The sequence below is a fragment of the Ornithorhynchus anatinus genome, chromosome X3, assembly GCF_004115215.2.
Source record: "Ornithorhynchus anatinus isolate Pmale09 chromosome X3, mOrnAna1.pri.v4, whole genome shotgun sequence".
NCBI classification, from domain to species: Eukaryota; Metazoa; Chordata; class Mammalia; order Monotremata; family Ornithorhynchidae; genus Ornithorhynchus; species Ornithorhynchus anatinus.
In genome coordinates this window covers 18,386,907-18,403,943 of record NC_041751.1, presented here as the reverse complement: position 1 = coordinate 18,403,943, position 17,037 = coordinate 18,386,907, and the positions used below count along the sequence as shown (strand labels likewise).

The 17,037-nt window shown below is 42.2% G+C and overlaps 1 long non-coding RNA gene across 1 annotated transcript in view; it reads right to left on the bottom strand.

Moving 5' to 3' along the window:
- LOC103164745 overlaps positions 1 to 15,745 on the bottom strand; it is a 58,555-nt gene extending 42,810 nt beyond the window's left edge. The window contains exon 1 of the long non-coding RNA XR_484308.2: positions 15,570 to 15,745. This is a non-coding gene — a long non-coding RNA (uncharacterized LOC103164745). The remainder of the gene's footprint in view (positions 1 to 15,569) is intronic.
- Between the last annotated feature and the right edge of the window lie 1,292 nt (positions 15,746 to 17,037).

The window sequence follows — 17,037 nt, the reverse complement described above, 5'->3', positions numbered from 1 at the left end:
ATAACATAGTGCACTTGTTTCCTGGACCTTAGCCATTAAGGTGAGTATTGCTCAGACACCAGTGGATGAGAGGGGAAAGATATGCCTAGCAGCAGCATGAGCAGCTTGCCCTCCTTCATGGGCCATGAGTTTCCCCTGATGGTAGCCCAAGCCTTGGGAAATGAAGTTTGCCCATTGGCTGTGACAGGGGGTGCCCACTGGGGGTGGAGAGGGCCTAGACTGTAAGCTTACGATGGGCAGATAATGTGTCAATTCTGTTGGATTGTGCTCTCCCAAGCCCTTAGAATAGTGTTCTACACATAGTAACTACTCAATAAATACCAGTGATTAATTGATTGAGAGGTGAGAGGGGGCATTGGTGGGCTGGGCAAGGGTTACAGGTGACCCTCATTGCTATTCCCTCCCCCTTTCCCAGACTTGGTGCCTTCCCCTCTTTCTTCCATATGCTTCAGTGTCCAGTGCAGAGCAGAGCTCTGCACATTAGAGGCACTCACTAAATATTCCCAAGAGGCTTCAGATGTAGGAGTCCTGGGTCCAATATAGTGGAAAGGAAAGAGAAAGAAAAAACTAAAGAAAAACAAGATTTCACTGGAAAATTCCTGAAATGGGCTACAAAGTACATCAGGCTGAGCAAACTGTTTTTTATATCTCAATTATTTCAGGCACCTGGAAGATGCCTTGGGAAATGCTAGTGGAGACGTGTCACAGATTCGCAGAGCAGGAATGGACTAGTTTTGTGCCTTTTAGCGGCATGTTCTCAAGTCACCAGACCAGCAAGCCAGCCAAGAATCTTTGGGGTAGATAGAGTCCCAAGAATCCAGCCTAGTGCTTCATCTCCCTGATCTGTGTCAGCACAAACAAAAACAATCAAACAATCAAATAAGTGGAAACGTGCACCACTTAATCTTGTGGGTAGGGAGTGTGTCTACCAACTCCACTGTACTGTATTCTCCCAAACACTTAGGACAGTTAAATAACAACAACTGTGGTATTTGTTAAATGCTTATTCTGTGACAGGCACTGTTCAAAGCACTGGAGTAGATACAAAGTAATAAGGTTGGACATAGTCCTTGTCCTACATAGTGCTCACGGTCTTACTCCCCATTTTACTGATGAGGCAATGGCGGCCCAGAGAAGTTGTGGCTTGCTCAGGTTCACACAGCAGACAAGTAGAGGAGCCAGGATTAGAACACAGTTCCTCTGACTCTATCCATGCTCTATCCACTAGGCCATGCTGCTTCTGAGTAATTACTATGCCCAGAGCACTGTACTGAGTACTTGGGAGAATAGAATACTAAAGAATTAGCAGACATGCTACCTGCCCATTAACAACCTTACAGTCAGATATAAATGAGAAGGGAGTTCCAGGCAGGAGAGTGGGTATGAACAAGGGGTTAACAGTGGGAGAGACAAGAGAAAGACCCAAGGAGTGAATTGATATGAAATGAGCAAAGTGTAAAGGTTGGGTTGTAATGGGAGAGGAGCAAGGATAAGTAACAAGGAGAGTCATCTGAGCGTCCTAAAGCTGATGGTGAGAAGCTTCTGTTTGGGGTGGTTGGGCAACTATTAGAGGTACTTGAAGAGTGGGGAGATATGTGCAGAATGACTTTATGGAAAAATGATCTGGACAGCAAAATGAAGTATAGACCGAAGAAAGCAGAGGCTTGTGTCAGGGAGGTCAGTGAGGAGGCTGATGCAGTAGTAGAGAAAGGATAGGGTGAATCTTTGAACCAATGTGGTACAATTTAGATGGAAAGGAAAGGATAGATTCTGGAGATGTTGTAGAGATAGAATTGACAGGATTTAGTGACTGACCAAATACGCAGGTTGAAGGAGAGAGATAAGTCAAGGATAATGCCAAGTTTGAGGGCTCGAGAGACAGAAAGGATGGTTCAATGCATTCTGCTATTATTATTATCACCTCACTTAAATTACTGCAGTAATATCTTCCTACCAGCCATGGGTACTTATGAGGCTTAAATCCACCAATTGATGGACTTGATTGCACTGGTGGGAAGGGGGGTTTACATTTGTTCACTTGCCAGAAATGGAAGAATCAGCTTTCTTAGCATCAGAGTCATGCACAGTATTTGAGAAATGACTTTATGAAAGTTACTACTGCCTAGCTTAAACTGCATCCAGGATTTTAGGAGAGTTTGTGAACTTCATCAGAAAACAAAAGGATAAGCAGGCAAGAGGCATTCCATTCATTTTTCCAGGAAGTGTTCCTGTTTGATTGCAGTTTCTGGACTCCCTAGGGAAAACGGCATTTTGTTCCCTTTGCTCTTTTTTCCGACAAAGTCATCAAGTTGCCAGCTGTACATCCTGGTTCACTCCAATCTTTTTATGTAAGTGGTCATTAAAGAGAACAATTGTCTAATTTTCAAAGCAACACAGAGCCATATTTGGCATCAAATGACATCATCAGAGTTTCAGTTTCTTGAAAGAATGGGGCCTCCTATCTGAGCTAGTTCTACAAAAAATTATTGGGAACCAAACAATATTACTCTCAATGGACTAAAGACATTTTAACCACCCCACTTTATAGTTGTCTACGTTGCTTTCAAGAACAGAACTATTTAATTTTCTGAATGGGTTTTCTTAATAATCTACCAAAGTATAATTAGCTATACTTCCCTCTATTCCTTCTTTTTTCCTTCCCTTTCCATTACTCTTTCCCATTATCCACCTTGAGACTTAGGAACCTGAGGGTTACATATTCACAAGCGATTGAGGTATCTTTATACCTTGAGTACTGTTTCACCATCTTCAAAAAGAAAGGGGAAAGAGCTAAGGAAACTATGGTTCTTTCAATACTCTCACTGCTGGCAAGATTTTATCCAGAACCCTCGTGGATTGACTGCTGAAGACTATCGTTAACTGTTCCCTCCCAGAATCACGATATGCCTTCTGGCCCTAACAGGGTCTGGCAGATATGTTCTTTGTTACTTAACCAATAGAGGAAAAATGAGTAGTATTGCCTAGAGGGTAGAGCACAGGCCTGGGAGTCAGAATCCCAGCTCTGCCACTTGTCAGCTGTGTGACTGTGGGCAAGTCACTTCACTTCTCTGTGCCTCAGTTACCTCATCTGTAAAATGGGGATTAAGACTGTGAGCCCCACGTGGGACAACCTGATTCCCCTGTGTCTACCCCAGCGCTTAGAACAGTGCTTGGCATATAGTAAGCGCTTAACAAATACCAACATTATTATTACATTATTAGAAGGACTTAAGTTCTAATCTCCCTCTGGCACTTCTCTGCTGTGTGATCTCGGGCAAGTCACAACTTCTCTGTGCCTCAGTTCCCTCTTCTGTAAAATGGGGATTAAGACTGTGAGCCCTATGTGGGACAGAGACTATGTCCAATATGAATATCTTGTATCTACCCTAGCACTTCGAACAGTGCCTCACCCATAGTAAGCTCTTATGTACTTACTTCTTCTTATTATTATTAAAGAATTTGCCACCACTCATTACCCAGTTTCTAGCCACTAGTGAAGAAGTGTAACTGTCTTGAAAAGTTAATTAAGAGAAAATTGCTCCATGATGCTACTGTTAGCTGGGTTAACATTGGATGGGCTTTACCAGATCCAGTACTAAGTCAGTCTTAAGAATGCAAAAGGGTAATTGGAAGCAACTGACTGATTGGAAGTAAGTGTCAGAATATGATTCCAATCCTGAGGAGAAACTCCTCAAACCAACTGGAGAACATCACTGAACATCCTTGAATCAACCATTTAAGAACTATTTGAGGATGACTGTGCTGTGGAACCACACACATAAAACTGCATGAAGAGGACTATGTACTGATTTTTTTTAAGGTATTCGTTAAATGCTTTCTCTATGCCAGGCACTTTTCTAAGCACTGGGGTAGATACAAGCTAACCAAGTTGATCATGGTCCATATTGCACATAGGGGCTCACAGTCTTAATCTCCATTTCATAGAAGAAGTAACTGAGGCACAGAGAAGTTGCCCAAGGTCACGAAGCAGGCAAGTGGTGGAGCTGGGATTAGAACCAAAGTCCTTCTAACTCTCAGGTTCCTGCTCTATCACTAGGCCATGCTGCTTCTTCATGTTCAACCACTTCACAGAATCAAGTGAACACTATGGATTGACAATCAGTCTGTAGATTAGGGCTATGAAAGAAACTGCATCTGACAGACCCAGAACACAAAACCCAGATTCAACATTAGCAATGCAGAGATGAAAACTATCACTAAATTCTTCTACCTGGATAATGGAATTTCCCATCAAGAATAACAGATGAGAAGCAGACTGGCCTAGTGGATAGTGCCTAGTAGCATAGGCCTGGGAGTCAAAAGGACCTGAATCCTAATCGCAGCTCTGCCACTTGCCTGCTATGTGACCTTGGGCAAGTCACAATTTCTCTGAGCATCAGTTACCTCATCTGTAAAATGGGGATGAAAACTGTAAGCCCCATCTGGACCACAGACCGTGTAGTTTGTATCTACCCAGCACTTTAGTACACTGTCTGGCGTATAGTAAATTCTTACGTACCATTTAAAAAAAAAAACCAGATGAGACTCAGCCCTGTCACTCCCTTTGTATTTTGATGCGTGAGATGCATGGCCATCCATGGATCAATGTGGATGAGGGTCAGCTGTGGTCATTCTGCAGAACTCAAAGTCTGAATAACTGAATGGCAGATTTGACACCAGTCACAAGCACAAGTTCACAAGCACTAATATCATTAGAGCATATCTTGAGGTTGTCCTCCAGCACATCCTTGTACCTTTTCCTTTGGCCACCTCTGGAGTGTACTCCAGTTTATTCTTTGTTTTAATGGTATTTAAGTGCTTACTATGTGCCAGACACAGTACTAAGCTCTGGGACAGATATAAGATAATCAGGTTGGACACAGCCCCTATCCCACGTAGGGCTAATAGTCTTAAATCCCAATGTGCAGATGAGATAACTGAAGTACAGAGAAGTTAAGTAAACTTGCCCAATGTCACACAGCAAACAAATAGCGACGCTGGGATTAGAATCCAGGTTCTCTGACTCCCAGGCCCATGCTCTTTTCACTAGGCCCTGCTGTTTCTGAGCTCATCTGTGAGCTTGCCAAGAAAACTTGAAGACTAAGAACGTGCACAAGGAATTAATTATAGCAATAGTGGTGGGTGTAGTGCCAGTCATATTCTCTCATCTCCAACAGTAATGTTTCCTCAAGGGCATATAGCAAGAAGGTAGCCCAGGGTGCAGCAAATTATAAGATACATAGAAGGGTTTTATGCGGGAAACCCATTTACAGCCTAAGTGACTCAACATAGTACCGAGCCCATTTTTTGCCATAGTGTCCTGAGCTACCAGCCACAGTGGTCTTGCTGCCCATACGTTACCCACTCTCCAGTATTCCTGAAAGAATACTGAAAATGAGAAGCAGCATGGCTTAGTGGATAGAGTATGGCCTGAGAGTCAGAAGGACCTGGGTTCTAATCCTGACTCCCCCACATGCCTGCCATGTGATCTTGGGCAAGTCATTTCACTTCTCTAGGCCTCAGTTACCTCATCTGTAAAATGGGGGGGGTTAAAACTGTGAACCACATGTGGGACAGGGTCTTTGTCCAACCTGATAGATTTATATCTATTCCAGGGCTTGGCACATAGTATGCACTGAAGTACCATAGTTATCATTATTACTGCTGAGCCGGTACATCACGCAAGATGACCTCGGTGGTTCCTCAGTTTAAAAACCTCCACTGATTATGGTATAACTTCAGTAGGAGTAGTGTGGCCTAGTGAAAAGAGAACAGGCCTGGGAATCAGAGGACCTCTACTAGGTGACTTTGGGCAAGTCATTTAACATTTCTGGTCCAGTTACCTTATCTGTAAAATGGGAATTAAGACTGAGCTCTATGTGGGATGGGGACTGTGCACATCCTGGTTATCTTGTATCTACCCTAGGTCTTAGAACTGTGACTGGCACATAGTAGGCACTTAAATGCAATTTAAAAAAAAAGAAAAGTAGGCACTTTCCTTCTTCTACAATGCAAAGATAGAAAAGAAGGCAGGAAGCCAAATCAAGAAGAAGAATGTGTCCTTTGAGTGGCTCAAAATCAGAGTGTAGAAACAAATGACATGAAAATTCATACCAACCTGAAGTATATAGAGCAATTATTGTATTCAATATTTATTATAGTTGGGACTCCGGGACCACTACTACAGGTGTCATTTGTAGAGAGTTCCACCAATGCTACCCAGAGACAATACTGTACATCAAGTGTGAAGACAGGGTCACAAAAAAATCAGGTCCTGGTTGTCCCTTTTAATTAGCACTGTCAGATTTTAAGGGAAGAGTTTTGGAGAGTAAGGATGCCTGGGCTTAGACCTCACTTTACCATTGATCAGGGGAAATTAGCACAACTCTTCCGATTCCTTCTTTGGAAAACAAGCAGTATGGTTTAGTGTATGGGCCTGGGAGTTAGAAGGACCTGGGTTCTAATCCCAGCTCTGCTACTTGTCTGCCTTGTGACCTTGGGCAAATCACAACTTCTCTGAGCCTCAACTACCTCATCTGTAAAATGGGGATTAAGAGTGTGAGCTCCAGGTGGGAGAGGGACTGTATCCCACCCCCTAGAACAGTGATTGGCACATAGCAAGCACTTAACAAGTACCATTAATAAAATGGTTTTTACAATGTTTAGGGGCCATTGCGGTGAGCCAGAGTAGAATCACTTTACAGTATTACTTCTTTCTTTATCTTTATTATAAGAATAACGACAATAGTAGTTGTGATACTTATCAGTCAGTGGTGTTTATTGAGTGCTTACTGTAGAGCACTGTACTAAACACTTGGGAGTGTATAGTACAGAGTTGGTAGACGTGTTTCCCTACCCATAATGCTAATATTTACTATGTTTCAAGTGCTGTGTTAAGTTCTGAGGTAGATAAAATAGTCACATCCTTAATATTTGATATTTACATTGCTTTATAAACCCCCATTATCTTTTCTTTCTTATGTGTCTGTCTTCCTCAATCTAGACTGAGACCCTTGTGGGACAGAGATGTGTCTGGTTTGTTTACCATGTATATTCCCTGGTGCTTATCACTGTGCTTTACCCCATAGGGAGTAGTCAATAAATATCATAGCTAATTAACTAGCACAGTCAGACCACCAGCATCCAAAAAATGTTCACCATATCACACCTTTTCTTGGTGGAGCACAGAAAGAAAATGGACAACTGCAAGACATCTATTTGGGGGGTTGAAATTGAGTGATTGCAGAAAAGATGGACAGAAGAAATGCCTTAGGGATGTGCTTTAAAGGATCTTGTCTTGACAAGCCAACAAGTCATCTCTGACGCATAGAGATGCCATGGACACATCTCTCCCAGAATACCCCACCTCCAAGTGCAATCGTTCTGGTAGTGTATCCATCGAGTTTTCTTGGTAAAAATATGGAAGTGGCTTACCATTGCCTCCCTCCACACAATAAACTTGAGTTTCTACCCTCGACTCTCTCCCATGCCGCTGCTGCCCAGCAGAGGTGAGTTTTAACTTTGTACCATATGACCTTCCACTCGCTAGCCACTACCCAAGCTAGGAATGGAATAAATATGCCTCTGCTTGATTCTCCCTCCCATAGCCGAGACTGGTAGAGCACTGGAAACCCTCCAGGTGCAACCCTGAGAAGGGGTTTTAAGAATACAATGAACCAAAACCTCAAATGATGTAGCAAAGCAATGGGCAACTGGGAATCAAACTCAGAAGACAAGTCAGCTGGGTGCACAGTATTCAGAAATAGGTTTCCTTATTAGAACAGAAACTTCTAGGAGATCATTACACCAAGTGGGAGGAAAAAAAAAATTCATGCCAGGCACTTTGGGAAATAGAGGAAGATATCAGGGAAGCAATCTTCACATTCACATGATGATGAACAGTTTGTCACTCACACACTGTATTATGTGCACAAATGCATAAAGCTTCATCACTGGCACATCTTTGAACTTGAAAGACAGCTATGTATATATTTATATACTGTCCCTAGGCAGAGTTGTTACCCATTTTCAGCTCTGGGACTATGAAGAGTTCTATACTGCCAAGAACACTCAGAATAATTACTTTTAAAATCCCTTTCTATTCTTAAGAAGATGGTGTATCTTCCTTTGGATATTGCTAACTATAAAGCTAGCAACATACATAAGCAAAGGTCAGATAGTTAAGAACATTTTAAGGATTGAAACTGCTTAATTTATTTCATTTAAGACCTGTCTCCATGTCTGCAAAATTTGGATAAGGCCAAAGGAAGGTGGTATCTAGTGAGAAAAGTCAGATCTGAGAATCTTTCAGTCTCAAGATCTCTCCTTACACTATACTTTCTACCTATTACCATTGCAGACCATAACTAATGAACCCTCGAGTAGATTAAAGGCTATTTCTGGCCTTTCAGACATGGCCAAATTTCCAATAAAGCTGTCTGTCTTTTCCATAACTTTTCTAAGACAAAATCTACAACCTGATAATAAAATTCAAAGTTCCACTTTACCTTGGGGTTTCTCCTTGTGCCAGAACTTAAGTCTGTTGACCTTCACACCTCTCACAGACCAGGAATTATGTTTTCCTGAATGCATTATCTATGTAGTTTTCCAAGAAGAATTCCCCAGATCTTTTCACTGTATAAATCTTAGTTTAAAATCTCATTCCCATTCATTTCAATGAGCCTCCTTTCTGCATAAAACTCTTTACCCCCCAGGTGGCTATGTCATAGTTGGGATTTTTTTTTTTTACCTGGATCCCTCCCATTTTTCCCTTCTGGCAGGAACTGGGTGGAAGTTTCTTTGATTCAGTAAATTGATGCAGGAAAATGTAACAGCCTCAGGACCAAAACTATTTTAGAGATTTTTTTTTCTTAAATTCCTTTACCAGCTGTCTGACCTTTGATTCTAGAACTTCGTATTTAATCTTTCGATTTAACATACTGAAAGGAATTGGGGCTTTTTGTAAAAACAAGAGATTTCTCTCTCACAAATGTGGTCTTTTACTACCAAATGATTTCTACAGGAAGGAAAAAAAATCTGTTCCTTCCATCTAAGGATGCTGTCTAAAGAAAAGTCAGAGAAAGGAAACTTTCTGTTTAGCTTTTCTCTAGGATCATCCATAAGGCTTAAGTAAAGCCTCATGAAATGTTTCATTTTGTTCAATTAATCCTGCCTTCATATTTTTTTTAAAGAGGTTGAATTTGGTAATTGTAACATTTAAGTGCTTACTATGTGTCAAGCATTATACTAAACTCTGCTGTAGAAACAAGATTATCAATTTGGACACAATCCCTGTCCCACATGGGACTCACAGTCTAAATAGGAGAGAAACCAGGTATTGAATCCCCATTTTACAGAGGAAGAAACGTGGTCAGAGAGAAGTTAAGTGACTTGCCCAAGCTCACAAAACAGGCAAGTGGCAGAATTTAGATGAGAACCCAAGTCCTCTGACCCCCAGGGCTATATTCTTCCACTAGGCCACTCTTTATCCACCACATTTTTTAGCGTGTAACTTTCCTCACAAGTTTCTCATTAATCCTTCTAGCATCCTTTTGAGAGAGAAGTTGGCAGAAATTGTTATAAATAAAAATGAGGAAGCTAGGGCAAAGAGATAATGAGATCCAGGATCATCAGAAAGGAAATAGTGAAGCTACAAGTATATTTACCAACTTTATATCACCAATCCAAAATTCTATCCAGTAATTCTGTCATAATTAAGCAATTACTCTGTGCAGTACTGTGCTAAGCACCTGAGAGAGCACAGGAGAGTCAGTAGACATGATCCCTGTCTTATTCTATCTAGTCATGGTCAGGCTGTATTTCTTTCAGCCCATCTCATATGCTTGGAGTAGCAGAGTGGCCTTGTGAAAAAAGCACAGACCTGGGTTCTTGTGCCAGCTCCACCACTTTTTTTTTTAATGGGATTTGTTATGTGCTTACTATGTGGCACGGCACTAAGCTCTGGGGATTATACAAGTTAATCAGGTTGAACCCAGTCCCTGTCCCACATGCCTGCTGTATGATCTCAGGCAAGTCACTTAACATCTCTGTGCCTCAGTTTCTTCATCTGCAAAATGACAAATCAATACCTGTTCTCTCTCCTACTGCGACTGAGCCATATGTGGAACAGGGACTGTGCCCAGGCTGATTAACTTGTATCTACCCCAGCACCTAGAACTGTGTTTGACACTTAGTAAGTACTTGAATACCATAATCATCATCACAATAATCTCTCAGATATGTTCATTCAGTCAAGCCTTTCCCAAGTGAATTATCATCTGTTGCAAAAAACCTTCATGTCAGCAACCATTAACCCATCCACTCTTATCCACATTCAAAGTCTTCTTCATCATATTCTCCTTTTACCATGTCACACTGAAGCATCTCAGAACCCACAGTGGCTCCTGATTATTTTTTGCACCAGTTCCAAACTTCAGGTTATAAACTCCTTTTGATCCCTCAATAAACATTATTAATTGATTGGGAGCAGAGGACCTGGGTTCTAATTCTGACTCCATCACTTGCCTGCTCTGTGACCTTGAGCAAGTCACTTAACTTCTCTGTGCCTCAGTTTCCTTAATACCCTCCTATCTAGACTGTGAGCCCCAGGTGGGATATGGACTGTATTTGGCCTGATTAACTTATATCCACCCCAGTGCTTAGACAGTGCTTGACACATAGTAAGTGCTTAATACCATTAAAATATAAAGTCACCATTACAGACATCTCTGAATCAGTTATGATTTTACTTCTGTCCTTAGTGTGAACCTTACTCGAACATTTCCACAGGGTAACTGTAGTGCAGATCAAAATACTTAATGCTACTGGCTTCTGTTACTCTCTAAATTGACTTCAGGTGGCTACTCAGATCATTTCCAAAGTCAGAGCTTTAATTTCTACTTTGGGCTAAACAGAATAGCCAATTCAACACACAGTTCTAGTTTTTGATAAATGATATTATAAGTCTCATTGGACTTAATGCCACACATTACAGGGACTCCTTTGAGACAATCTAATTATCAAGATATGATCAGAACTCAAACTTAGTGTTTTGGTTTTTTTACCACCTAAATTACACAATAAATGGGAAGCCACAGTCACAGATCAAAGAAGGTCCTCATGGGCAGGGAACATGTCTACTCTGTCGTATTGTACTCTCCCAAGTGCTTAATATAGTGCTCTGCACACAGTAAACACTCAAATGCTGAGTTTGATTGGTTGATTAATTAGCTGACAGGTCTTATTAAATAGTCAGAGACTGACATACTTTTTAGCTGTTGATTCTGCCTATAGAGCCTGCTCAGAGATCCATTTTTCATTTTGAGCACAGTGATAAACTTGGGGTGGAGTATTGAGGGTGTGGGGCTTGGAGGAGGTATTCTGAGGAAAAGGGGGGAAATTGAAAATAAAGAGAGTGAGAAAATGGGAAGCGAGTCAATCAGTGGTATTTAGTGAGTGCAGAACATTATACTGAGCACCTGGGAAAGTATGATAAATTAGACACAATCCTTGTCCTCAAGGAGCCTACAGTCTAGCAAGAGAAGACAGACAAAATAAATTACAGGTATGGGGGAAGCAACAGTATAGAGCTATATGGAGTGAGTAGCAAAGGGCTTTAGGAGTACATACTCATGCGGATAGGTGACAGAAGGGAGAATAGGTTAGAGATATGAAAGATTCAGAGAAGGCTTCATGTTCATGGAGGAGATATGATTGAAGATTGGAAAAGGTGTCATCTGTTGGACATATGAGTTTGTTATGGGCGAGGAATTTGTCCACCAACTCGGTTAGATTGTTACATTGTACTCCCCCAAAGTTTAGTACAGTGTTCTGCACAGTAAGTACTCAGTAAATATGATTGGTTGATTGATTGATTGGAGTTCCAGGCAGGAGGGAAGGCAGAAGCAGGGGGTCGAACAGGCACAGGAATTAGGTTGATGTTGGAGTGTGCAGAAGAGGAGCAAGGATAGGTAGGAGGGAGAGAGGGGGATGGGGGTGGAGGAAAAGAAAAGGGTGGGGAGGGGAGGAGGGGAGGGGTGAAAAATAAAGAAAGGGAAAAAGGGTGGGGAGAGGATGAAAATGGGAGGGAAGAGAGGAGAAGGTAAGAGAGTATTTGAGACTTCCTCCCTTTTATTGTAAATCAATTCCTTGTAGGAAGTTCTCAATCCTGAAGTCTTGTATCAGAACAGGGTTTAACTGATATTTTGTTTTAGAGAGGAATCTCCAGTAGCGGCAAGAAAGGAAGCCTCCATCATGGCATCCTGCTCCATTTCAGCTCTGAGGGCATGATGGGTGAACTTCAGCTACCACTTCTGCCCCAGAACTGTGGGAGTGATGCTAATGGTGTTACTCCCACCCTGGATTCTGAGTTTGTGGGAGCCACTGCCCCCTGTCATTCCTATGCAATGAGAACTGATGGCTACAAAGCATCATCATTTAAATTTGGGGGGGAGGGGGCTATGGACTATTCAGGAGCATACTCATTTTTAGAGGCTCATTTCAAAGCAAAAATAATCCCATGTCAGAGTGTTTTGTAGAAGACAATGTTATTTTTTAAAAAATTCTTTAATGGTCCAGAGTGTGTCCCACTTTATAAATTTAGGTTTCCCTTCTGGATCTATGTTGAAGAACAGAGAGCTGTAGCACCAACTACAGAGGACATTTTTATGTGTGGAGGAGAAAATGCACACATATACAAAGATCTATTCATTAGATTTTAGGCTGCTTGAGTTCCCTCATCATGAAGGTCTGAATCCACAAGCCTTTAGTTGCTCTAGGCTTGCCTAATGCTATGGCAATAATTACTCTCTCAAGAGCTCCTATTATAAGGCAACGTGACCCAGTGGAAAGAGCATGGAGTCGGGAGGCCCAGCTTCAAGGTCCAGCTTGCCACTTCCCTGCTGTGTGACTTGGGGCAAGTCAGTTTACTGCTGAGTGCTTCAGTTTCCTCATCCGTAAAATGGGGTTAAAACACCTGTTACCCCATCTTATCATTTATTGAGCACTTACTATATGCACAGCACTATATACTGAGTGCTTGGGAGAGTACAATAAAACAATATATCAGAGTAGGTAATAATAATAATGATGGCATTTAAGTGCTTACGATGCACAAAGCACTTCTAAGCACTGGGGAGGATACAAGGTGATCAGGTTGTCCCATGTGGGGCTCACAGTCTTAATCCCCATTTTACAGATGAGGTAAGAGGCACAGAGAAGTTAAGTGACTTGCCCAAAGTCACACAGCTGACAAGTGGCAGATCTGGGATTAGAACCTATGACCTCTGACTCCTAAACCTGGGCTCTTTCCACTGAGCCACGCTGCTGACATTCCCTTTCCATAGTGAGCTTATAGTCTAGAGCAGGAGACATGTATTAATATAGCTAAATTATGGATATATACATCAGTGTGGTGGGGCTGAGGGAGGGATGAATAAAGGGAGCACATCAGGGTGACACAGAAGGGAGGGGAGAAATAAGAAAAGAGAGCTTAGTCAGGGAAGGCCTCTTGGAGGAGATGTGCCTTCAATAAGGCTTTGAGGCAGGGGAGTGGAATTATAGGTGGGGAAGAGAGAGGACATTCCAAGCCAGAGGCAGAATATTAACGAGAGGTTAGGGGTGAGATAGATGAGATCGAGGTACAGTGAGTAGATTGGCATTAGAGGAGCGATGTGTGCAGGCTGGGTGGTAGTAGGAGAGCAGTGAGGTAGGAGGGGGCAAAGTAATTGTGTGCTTTAAAGCCGATGGAAAGGAGTTTCCATTTTATGTGGAGGTGGATGGGCAATACTGGAGGTTCTTGAAGAGTGGGGAAACATGGAATGAACTTTTTGAAGAAAAATGATCCTGGCAGCTGAATGAAGCAAGGACTGGAATGGGGAGAAACAGGAGGCAGGAAAGTCAGCAAGGAGCCTGATAGGATAAATGCTTGGATTAACGTGGCAGCTGTTTGGATGGAAAGGAAAGGGCAGATTTTAGCGGTACTATGAAGGTTGAACCAACAGGATTTAGTGACAGATTGAATATGTGGGTTCAGTGAGAGAGGAGTCAGGGATGACAAAGGTTATGGGCTTGTGAAGCAGGAAGGATGGTAGTGCTGTCTACAGTTATGGGGAGATAACAAGGAAGGCAGGGTTTGGGTGTGAAGATAAGGAGTTCTGTTTTGGAAATGTTAAATTTGAGGTGTCAGCAGGAAATCCAAGTAGTGGTGTCTTGAAAGCAAGAGGAAATGTGAGACTGCAGAGAGAGAGAGAGATGTAGATTTGGGAATCATCCTCAGAGATGGTAGTTGAAGCCAAGGGAGGGAATAAGTTCTCCAAAGGAGTGGGTATAGATGGAGAATAGAAAGGGGAACCTGAACTGAAACTTGAGGTACCCCCACAGTTAGGGGATAGGAAGGAAAAGAGTGGCCAGAGAGATAGGTGGAGAACCTGGAGAGGACAGCATCAGTGAAACTGAGGTTGGATAATGTTTCCAAAAGAAGAGTGTTGTAGACAGTGTCAAAGACAGCTGAGAGGCTATTATTTCCCCTATCCATAATCTATTGTAATGTCTGTCTCTCCCTGTAAATTGAAAGTTCCTTTTGGGTAGGGAATATGTCTACTAATTCTGTTGTGTTGTACTTTCTCAAGTGCTTAGTACAGTTCTCTGCAGACAGTAAGTGCTCAATAAATACCATCAACTGATCCAACAAAGGAAGGAACATTCATGAAAGACATTACAGAAGAAAAGCCTAGGTAATGATTTTGGACCAGAAAGGGAAAAAAAAAAGTTTCCCAGTCTCTGTTCCTGAGTTCATCCCTAATAAAGAATATAAGGTAGTAATGTTGACCCTTACTGGCTTGTAAGACTGGACCCTCTATTTCTCCATCTCTGCTCTCATTGAAATACTTTCTTCAAAAGAAGAGATGAGTCATATTTTGCAACAATTTTTGGGATCCAAACCAATAAAAAAAGACATAAGAATCAGCCAGCTGATTCTCAAATGGGGATGTCTAAATCAGTTTCAATGAGCAAAATGGGCCTTATATCAAATGACTATTTTTCAAAATGGCATTTTCAAACATGTATTTCCTCAGGACTCAAAAAGATTAAGAGGGGTTTCTAGAAGACTGTGTGAGAATATGCACCTACCCCATTTTCTCTGCACCCCAGGCCTCAATAGGAAAGGAAATTTAAAGTTTTTTTTTAATCCTTGGTCACCACCCAGGTTGTGGAAAACACTACTCTTCTCCCTCTGCCTCAACATAGAGGGGGTGAAAAAGAAGGAAAGCAAAGTAAGACCAAAGTGTCAACTGCTGTCAGACTGCACCAATATAAAAATCATGAAGAAAGTTAGAGTGACTAGCTCCCAGGTCAACTATTCAAACAGAAATCTCTCATGGGAAGAGATTAAAAATGCAGATTTTTGAAATCCCTCAAAAATAACCAAGTTAATATCAGTAATACTCTGCAACTCCACTGGGGCTAAGTGGGGGAAGGCAATCCATATAGCAGAAAAATCAGTAGATGCAATAAAAATGAATTAACATTAAACCATAAAAATATCAAGACTAATAAATACATCAGCATACCATAGTTGGAGGAAGGAGTCCACAGGTGTTTCACTATTCCAGAAAAACAGTCTTTGGTAATAAACTGCCCTAACTTCCTCAGTGTTTGAAAAGTGAGCTCTGCACTCTTCTGTCCTTCCTCTGCTCCTGCAGGGTAGGGAAATAGAGGAAGGAACTCAGTTCCAATAATCCTCTACTGACACAGCAAAGCTAGTCCAGTCAGCAGATAGACCCTTGCGGGTACACCCAGGTGATCAGGAAAGGAAGAATGTGGGAGCAATTGCTTTGATGAGGTGAGAAAAGGATGGGATCAGAAGCACAGGTGGAGGTAGTAGAAATAGAGTGAGGCAGGAGTTACCTTTAGGTTCCCAGGTGAAGGGATGATTATTGTTATAATTGCTGTTATAGTTATTATTGTTGTATTATTATAGCTATATTAATATTATTCTCATTAATAATGATAGCATTATTTTCAGTCTTATTAAAGAAGCTGCGTGGCTCAATGGAAAGAGTCCAGGCTGGGGAGTCAGAGTTCATGGGTTCGAATCCCGACTCTGCCACTTGTCAGCTGTGTGACTGTGGGCAAGTCACTTAACTTCTCTGTGCCTCAGTTCTCTCATCTGTAAAATGGGGATTAACTGTGAGTCTCACGTGGGACAACCTGATTACCCTGTATCTACCCCAGCGCTTAGAACAGTGCTCTGCACATAGTAAACGCTTAACAAATACCAACATTATTATTATTATTTATGTCGAGCATTTCACTAAGCACTCTGGCAAAAACATGATAATTAGGTCGGACACAGCTCGTGCCCCAATATAAGCAGGAAGGAGAATGGATATTGAATCCTTGTTTTACAGGTGAGGAAACTGAGGCACAGAAAAGTTAAATGACTTTCCCAAGTTCGTAAGCAGGCAAGTGGCGGAGGCAGGATTAGAAGCGAGATCCCCTGACTCTCTGGTCCGAGAGCTCTTTCCACTAGGCTATGCCCCCTCCTTGTGTATGGCCCCCTTAACTCCCATGTCCCTCTGTGTTCCTCCCACCCCACATGGCTTTTCGATTCTTTAACTTATTTTTCAAGAGTTTCTACCACTTCTGCTACTACTGCCAACACCACAAGACCAGCACCGAGGGCCCCTTCTGCAGTTCGAGCTTCCCGGCTCATCTCAACCAGGGGAGAGGGGAAGCTAGGCAATGGTAGTGGAGAAAGAAAAGGTGAGGGAGGAGGAAGGCTCCCCAAAGGAAGGTCCTTCCCAGGCCTCCTCCTCCTTCGCCACTCCCACAAACCTTCTCCCTGCAGGCCTCTTCTTCTTCCACTACACAGTTCATTTCATTACACAGTCTCTTCTCATCCAACTGCCAGGTTTTGCAGCTCCAGAAGAACCACAAGCTGCAGAAGGGGATGCTGGCAGTGATGGCTTCAAAGTTAGCAGCAGCGGGAACAGCAGTTTAAAAAATAGAAAAGCCAAGGGAAAGGGGATGAAGGAG